At 40.7% G+C, this 8825-nt stretch overlaps 1 protein-coding gene across 4 annotated transcripts in view; it reads left to right on the top strand.

Moving 5' to 3' along the window:
• Positions 1–388: 388 nt before the first annotated feature.
• Positions 389–8825, top strand: part of nap1l4b (nucleosome assembly protein 1-like 4b) — a 48776-nt gene continuing 40339 nt past the window's right edge. For 2 of the 4 annotated variants that reach the window (XM_060911627.1, XM_060911629.1), the window contains exon 1: positions 389–469. The gene's annotated coding sequence lies outside the window, so the exon portion shown is untranslated. Of the gene's footprint in view, positions 470–665; positions 709–8825 lie in introns of those variants that run through there. The other 2 variants (XM_060911630.1, XM_060911628.1) reach the window with 2 other exon arrangements.

Raw genomic sequence — 8825 nt, 5'->3', positions numbered from 1 at the left:
TCCGAATCTCTTGACCAATCAGCATGCACGATTTTCTATAAATCACCCCTGTAGTTATACAAAATTCAGATAAAACTCTATTCTAAGTATCTTCAGGAAAAAAAAATCTCCCTTTTTCTTGTAGCACGTCTTGATATGCAAAATGATCATGACGATGAATATGCAATGAATATGCATATTAACTTGTGACGCCATCAGGCGACAATTTCAGCATGCCTGCCTGAGATACTTTCCCCTGAAATGAGTTCCCAACACTGATGAGCTCTGTACTGTACTAGAAATTACACAAGTGTGACCCACACAGATGTTTAAACCTCCTTCCTTCTTCTGAGATGAATCTGAGCTCTAACCTGATCATGATATGCTGCACTTACAACCATAGACAGCAGGGGGGCGCTCTCACTGTGGGCTTTAGCATTGACCCAATGTGCTCAAAGTGTCCATGTGCAGAATAACAGCTCTGGAAAAGGTAAGAAAGCTGGCAGCTCCTTCCTAAAAAATAAATAAAATAAAAGATTAATAATATATATTTTTTTAACCACCATATCATCTGGATTTTCTTTGAAAGGGTATCAGTCTGTGGTATATATTGGTTTTATTTATTCGCGTTTTCTGTGCGTCTTCCGCTTTGACAGAGCTTTCTTTTTTTTTTTTAAACCTGCTGTATTAGCCGAGTTAGCTAGCAAGCATTAGTGTGCTGAAGTAACTGTAAGTATCTTGCTAGCTCACTATTGAGTATTAATAATAGTGAGGCAGTTAATTTATTAGCACAAGATCCGCTATCTCGTTTACATCACTCAACCCGAGTTTGGATTCGTTACACGTCAGTTAATTTAGCATTAAGAATAATTTAGCTAACTAGGCTAAGGATTAATCCGTTAATTTTATTATACTGTACATGGGGAAAAAAATCAGTTTAGTAACTCGCTAGCTAGTGAAATCCTGTGGTGCCGCCCAGAATGTTTGTTTTTTAAACGTTAGCATCAAATGCTAGCTAGTTGGCGTAACCGGCAACGTTAACGTAAACACAGCCCCCTTTGTAGATTTTAACCTTTATATTTACAACTATATTAAACTTAAGTATTTATGACTGAATTCTGAACAAGCTGGAAATGCTTTAGCTAGCTAGCCTTGAGCTAACTTAGAAAGCTAACGGAGTTGGCCGAGTTGCGTCATCAGGTTGAGCTAGTGCCGGTTTTCTGCCATGTCGCACAACTAAATACAGTATAATATTTACAGAAACTTAAGTTTTGGGCTAAATATGCAAAACGAAAAAACCCACACGAATAATTATAAGCTGCATTTATGATAAATGGATTTATTTTTTTGTATTTGCGGTTTTTAACCCCCTCTCAAAAAACGAAATGCACCACCAGTCAAGCAGTAAAAAAAAAAAAGTCGTGCGAGCTCTGTTGCTAGGCAACTAGGAAAGTATGAACCCCAAGCGTCAACTAGCTAATGCTTTAGCTAGCTGTTTTACTAACAATACAAAAGCAGAATTTATATTTAAACCATGCAGAGTTGTCTGAAATGTCCACATTTCTCTCAGATGTGGTGTTAAATTGCTAAAAAATCCAACACACAAATAAAAAAAAAAAAAAGATTCTGTAATCGCATCTCGCCAGCTAGCTGAATTTACTAGGCCGCCATTTTGAAAAGAAAAACTTTGCGTCACAAATTTGTGAGCTCACAAAATGGACGCTCTTTTTGTATTTACAGATTAAATCATATATATATATTTTTTTTAATACCTCGGATGAATTTTGTGACGTATTTAATATTGCGTAACCCACTTATGATTGATATTAGTGTAAATATAGCTGTGCCAAGTATTTTCTTAATCATTTTCAAACACGTATGTGGAAAATACCGATGTTACGGAAACGTTTTTGTTGTTTCTAGTGCAGTTCTGCCTTTATGAATATGAAGCCTTCGGTTTGTATACAGGGTTTCCTGTGGGTTCTGAAAAATATTCTCCGCTTTTTTCCTTGAAAAATCAAGTTAAATAAGTATTCTTCACTTTTTCTTATTTTTTTCTTCACTTACTCTGCATTTTTTCTTAGTTACTGACTTATCGTTTATACCAACCAAACTGGCACAGTTCAAATATTTGTACAGATACAGCTCGGTCTCTCTATTACATGCACAGTGCCTTGCAAAAGTGTTTGTCCTGTTATGTCGCATTACAAGCTGGAATTAAAATGAATTTTTGGAGGGTTAGCACCATTTGATTTCCACAACATGCCTACCACTTTAATGGTGCACATTTTTTTTTTTATTGTGACACAAACAATAATTAAGATGAAAAAACAAAAATCTGGAGTGTGCATAAGTATTCATCCCCTTTTCATATGAAACCCCTAAGAGCTGGTCCAACCAGTTCACTTCATAAGTCATATAATTATTTGATTAAGATCCACCTGTGTGCAATCAAAGTGTCGCATGATGTCTGTATAAATCAACCTGTTCTGGAAGGACCCTGACTCTGCAACACTACTAAGCAAGCAACATGAGAACCAAGGAGCCTCCAAACAGGTCAGAGACAAAGTTGTGGAGAAGTATAGATCAGGGTTGGGTTATAAAAAATATCCCAAACTTTGAATATCCCACAGAGCTCCATTAAATCCATTATAGTGAAATGGAAACAATATGGCACCACTACAAACCTGACAAGAGGAGGCCCCGCCCACCAAAACTCACAGACCAGGCAAGGAAGGCATTAATCAAAGACACCAACGATAACGCTGAGGGAGCTGCAAAGATCCACAGTGGAGAAGGGATGTTAACCAATAACCATTTGACCGGTGGTTGACTGTCAACGTCAACCGGTTAATTTTTTTGGTTGTCAGTTAAAAAAAAAAAAAAATCAGTCGTTTTGGAGCGGAGAACCTGGAATTCTGTGTTGTAAACGCTTGGGGCATGCCATGCGGTGTAAGGACAACAGCTGACAAATCAGAAACACCTATTCAGTCATGTCCCGCCCCAGTTGAACACAGCTGCCACTTGGCGAAAGAAAAGTGTAGACACAGGCTTTTTAGCTTACAAATTACTATTCTGGGTTTTTTTTTTTTTTAATTATTATTAGAAGGCACATGGAGTTTAGTCCTGCCTTGGCCAGTGTATTCTGAAAGTATGTTTCGGTCTGTAGCCAACAATGCATGTTATTGCAGATCAGATCTCTCCACACAAACTAAAGGCGCAGATGCTGACTTTTCCACAGCTGAATCGTGCAGATCCGATTTTTTTGGGGGGGGGGCGTTGGAGTGTCTGAATAATTTCATCAGAGTAAATTCTGTATTAAAATTACTAAATGAGCAAATGTCAGTCCATGAAACAGGAAGTATGAGAAGAAAACAGTAAATCAGAAAGCTGCGCACAAAAGGCAGCATCTGCCAAAAGGTGCGCCGGTTAACTGACTTTAACCGGCTAATGAGGCTTGGTGGTCGGTCAAAAATTTTTTTTAGTTTTCGCCATCCCTACAGTGGAGATGGGAGTATCTGTCCATAGGACCACTTTAAGCCATACACTCCACAGAGTGGGCGGGGCTTTATGGAAGAGTGGCCAGAAAAGTCATTGCTTAAGAAAACACGTTTGGAGTTTACCCAACAGCATGTGGCAGACTCCCCAAACACATGGAAGAAGATTCTGTGGTCAAATGAGACAAAAATTGAACTTTTTGGCCATCATGGGAAATGCCATGTGTGGTGCAAACCCAACACCCTGAGAACACAATCCCTACAATGAAGCATGGTGGTGGCAGCATAATGCTGTGTGGATGTTTTTCATCTGCAGGGACAGGAAAGCTGGTCAGGACTGAAGGAAAGCTGGATGGCACTAAATACAGGGCAATTCTGGAGGAAAACCTGTTTGAGTCAGACAGAGGTTTGAGACTGGGACGAAGGTTCATGGTCTAGGAAGACAATCAGTGCGTTTACATGCACATAGAGAAAATCGAATTCCTGCCTTAGCCAGACTGAAATCGAAGTTCTAAATGCCATGGAAACACCTTAGCTCAGCTGAAATCGAGACGAACTGGATTTCTCGTAATTGAGCTACGCGACCTAGATTATGCGATTGTAGCCGAGCTACTTGGTGCATGTAAACCCTATCGAGCTACGTAGTCGAGCTACTTACTTCAGCACTGCCCCTTCCGGAAGTGACGAGTGACGAGACCACAAGCGGGAAACACAACAGCCTCGGTCGGCATGACGACAGTAGTAATGTATTTGTGTGTGTGTGTGTGTATATATGTCCAACATCTGAAGAATGTCAATAAAAACAAAACAACTGAACTTTTTGTGTGTTTATTAAGACGCAAGTTAAATTGTAAGCAAAAAAACGGAACTGATAACTTTGTTTATACTCTTGAATAGCTCTTCTTCATGATGACAACCGGAAGTGTACCAACACGATGGGGCATGTAGCGCCACCTGTGGCTCGGGTGCACAATGTACCTCACACAATCGCTCGATTTCCTTGTGTGCATGTAGGATTGGATTTCTCTGGCACCCTTGCTGGGACCCTTAGCTCGATTACCGACAGTAGCTCGATTTGGATGTGCATGTAAACGCACTGAATGACCCTAAACATACTGCTAAAGCTACACTGGAGTGGTTTAAAGGGAAACATTTAAATGTCTTAGAATGGTCTAATCAAAGCCTAGACCTCAATCCAATTGAGAATCTGTGGCATAACTTGAATATTGCTGTACACCAATGCAACCCATCTAACTTGAAGGAGTTGGAGCAGTTTTGCCTTGAGGAATGGAGTGGCTAGATGTGCTAGGCTAATAGAGACAAGCCCCAAGAGACTTACGGCTGTAACTGTAGCAAAAGGTGGCTCTATAAAGTATTGACTTTTGGGGGGGGGGTACTTATGCACACTCCAGATTTCCGTTTTGTTTTTTATTTTTTTATCTTAATTATTGTTTGTGTCACAATAAAAAAAAAGTGCACCTTTTAAAGTGGTCGGCATGTTGTGTAAATCAAATGGTGCTAAACCCCCCCCCCCCCCCCCCCCCCCCCCCAAATCCATTTTAATTCCAGCTTGTAATGCAACAAAACAGGGCAAACACCAAGGGGGATGAATACTTTTGCAAGGCACTGTAAAATTTGGGCTTCACTCCAGACTCGAATAGAAAGACTTGATTTTGGGCAGCTTGTGCACCACCAAGCTCCTCTTTTAGTTTGAGCTTACTGAAGGTTATTTGAGCAGGGAATTATTCAAAAGAGGTATTCGGACTCCCTTTACCTTTTACTTCAATACAAAACCAGATTTACAATTGAATAGGGTTGGGAAGAGTCTTGGGCCAAACAACAGTGAAGAAATCCGAGTTTGCTGCCGATTTATGAACCGAGTACAGACTGAGACAGCACTTTACATCATGTGTCCGCCAAAGGGACTTGCCACACCGCCCGAAACACAGCTCCCTTCAGTCGCTTGCCGGCTGACAGCACTTTCACTTTGGCGGTGGGGCTTCTATTCATTCATTCATTTATTTATTTTACTGACACTGTCTGGTGTGCTCAGGAACGGTCGAGGCTTTGAGTGTGCAAAAATCAACATTGTGTAGTTCAGGGGTTTTCAAAATGTGGGAGAGTCAGCCCCCCCCCCCCCCCCCCCCCCCGAGAGCAAATAAACAACAGCGCCCCCCTACCCTACAATTTTTGTTGTTGCTATACTTAATGTTCTATTCATATTTTAAAAAAAATGGTTGTTGTACACATTTTTATTTTTAGGGCCCGAGCCCTATGGGCGAAGGCCCTATTGTTCTTGTAAGAGTTCACTATTATTATTCTTCTTCCGTCTTCTTCTTCTTCTTCTTCTTCCGTCTTCTTCTTCTTCTTTATTTTTCTCCGCTGTTGGGCCATTTTCGGGGCGCTTGCCATGGGCGAAAACGCACGAAATTTGGCGCCAGTTCCGAGAATTGCCACCGCTACTCAGAACCAGAAGCCCAAACTTGGCCGGGGCTCCGGGCCTCTATAGCGCCCCCTAAGTCGTTGTGATTTTGGCCTCCCGCATTAAGGTGCCTGGGTGCCATGTAGTTTGTAGTAGTGGCATGCCATTTGGTACGCATATGTATCTCACTAAGCCGGACAAAAATGTAATGCCAATGCATTAGCCACGCCCAACAGGAAGTGAGGTAATTTCACTTTTGTGCGAAATGCATGGCCACGAAGACGGCGCAACTCCTCCTAGACCGTTCATAGGAATGTCACCAAAATTGATACACATCATCTACAGACATGGCTGACAAAAGTTACTAAATACGTTTCACGTAGGATAAACCGTTCAGAAGTTATACGTCAATCAATTTTCGATGCAAAATTTTACATGCTTAAAAATTCATAACAAATCTTCTGATTGCTCAAAACTGCTCATACTTCACACGCAAATCACTCATTGGGCTTCTGACATGTTACCCAATTTCTGTGATATTTCGCCACTGGGGGCGCTATTTTTGGGCAAAAAATCCAATCTTTCCTCAAATTTGGTCAAACTTCACGGCCACCCTCTTACTACCTCCCATGTCATGTATACCACATTTTGGGAATTTTCGTCCATGGGGGGGCGCTGTTTTTGGCCAACGCAATTGCTCCAAAACGGGTTTTTGGTAAATAATTCCATAATGCTTTTCCTTCACACCACTACCTTGTGATAGTACGTTGCTGTTGTAGACACTTATTTTTCCATCTCATAATCGCTCATGTACAGCATCGCGCCACCTAGTGACATGGGAAAAACCAAAAAATTTATTCTTCAAAAATCTACATCTCATCTTCTATTTACTCAATTGTCATCAAACTTCATACGCAAACTCTTCATAGCTCTCCTGACATATACGCCAAATTTTGTGCACTTTCGCCACTGGGGGCGCTATTTTTGGGCAAAAAATCCAATCTTTCCTCAAAATTGGGCAAACTTCACGACCACCCTCTTACTACCTCCCATGTCATGTATACCCCATTTTGGGAATTTTCGTCCATGGGGGGGCGCTGTTTTTGGCCGACGCAATTGCTCCAAAACGGGTTTTTGGTAAATAATTCCATAATGCTTTTCCTTCACACCACTACCTTGTGATAGTACGTTGCTGTTGTAGACACTTATTTTTGCAACTCATAATCGCTCATGTACAGCATAGCGCCACCTACTGACATGGGAAAAACCAAAACATTTTTTCTTCAAAAATCAATATCTCATCTTCTATTTACTCAATCTTGATCAAACTTGATACGCACACTCTTAACAGGTCACCTGACATTTCTCCCAAATTTTGTAAACTTTTGCCACTGGGGGCGCTGTTTTCAGGCAACATTTTATATCTCGGCTTCTGATTGGTCAAACTTGATCAAACTTGACACAACAACTCTTCATAGGTCCCTTGACATGTATACCAAATTTGGTGAGCTTTCACCACTGGGGGCGCTCATTGCACTGTATCAGTTGCAGGAGAGGTGTTTACAATCATGAGGCACCAGGAGTATGTTGTTTTGGTTGCCTTAAACACACATGACTTGTGGGGAATGGGTTGGCAGTCGGGAGCAAGTGTTGTAGCGTTACATACAGACTAATAGATGTCTAACAGAAGACAATCCTATGTAGCTATAGCTTGGTGACTGATGAGGTAAATACATTAATTTGGTTGGGAAGCCATGGCATAAAATTTTCTGTCCATGACAACATCTCAGCGCACCGTGTACTCTGTGTCCGATTCTGTGCTTTGTCGCCATTGTGGGAGTAATGTCTCTTGCCGAAGAAGCTGTGGAAGGTATTTCGCGGGGACGCATGCCCCCGCCCCCCTTGGCCGCTGGCGCGAGGGCCCGTCGAGGCCGCTTGCGGCTTTAATTTTCTTTTGCACATTTTAAACATCTGTGCTTTTTGAAAAATCATTTTTTTACACATTTTAAACATCTGTGCTTTTTTAAAACATCTTTTTTACACATTTTAAACATCTGTGCTTTTTTTTAAAACATCTTTTTTACACATTTTAAACATCTGTGCTTTTTTTAAAACATCTTTTTTACACATTTTAAACATCTGTGCTTTTTGAAAAATCTTTTTTTACACATTTAAAACATATGAGCTTTATTAAAACCTCTTTTTTTTTTACACATTTTAAACATCTGTGCTTTTTTAAAACCTCTTTTTTTTTTTACACATTTTAAACATCTGTGCTTTTTTTTAAACATCTTGTTTTACACATTTTAAACATCTCATAGCATCGTTAGCTAGCACCTCTTGGCAGACAACACACTGTGGCAGTGGAGCATCTTCAGATCCAGTCCATGAAAATCCAAACTTTAAATAATCTTGGTCATACTTCCTTCTTTTTTTGCTTGGCCCAGACTCTGTCTCCTCACTCACTGTAGCTTTAGGTACTAAAAATCGATCCATTTTGTCTCTGGCAAAGGCTAGCTGAAGTTCGCTAAATGTCCGCAATAGTAACTTATTCTGGTTTATTTTTCCTGACGTTGCGCCCCCCTGAAGAACTCTGGCGCCCCCTAGGGGAGGCGCGCCCCACACTTTGAAAAGCCCTGGTGTAGTTGATTTTTATTGGTCACAGACGTGCTCATTGTTTACACTCTAGCTTCCTACCATCTCTTCACTGGGGTTGGATTTCAGCAAATGGAGAGATTTGTGGAGGGATTTCTAGAAGAGATGACATGATAAATATGACAAATGCGTTCGTGACTGTGATGACTGCTAGTAATTTTCTCAGGGATCCCAGACGTCCGCTATTTAGCGGAATTCCGCTATTTTTCTAGCCAAAGTGGTGGTGTTTTTTTTTTTTTTAATCTCTTGTATATCCATTAAAAATATGTTTA

Source organism: Neoarius graeffei, chromosome 27 (genome assembly GCF_027579695.1).
Source record: "Neoarius graeffei isolate fNeoGra1 chromosome 27, fNeoGra1.pri, whole genome shotgun sequence".
Classification (NCBI taxonomy): domain Eukaryota; kingdom Metazoa; phylum Chordata; class Actinopteri; order Siluriformes; family Ariidae; genus Neoarius; species Neoarius graeffei.
Note: the sequence above shows the minus strand (reverse complement) of the source record. Positions and strands in the feature narration are given on the sequence as shown.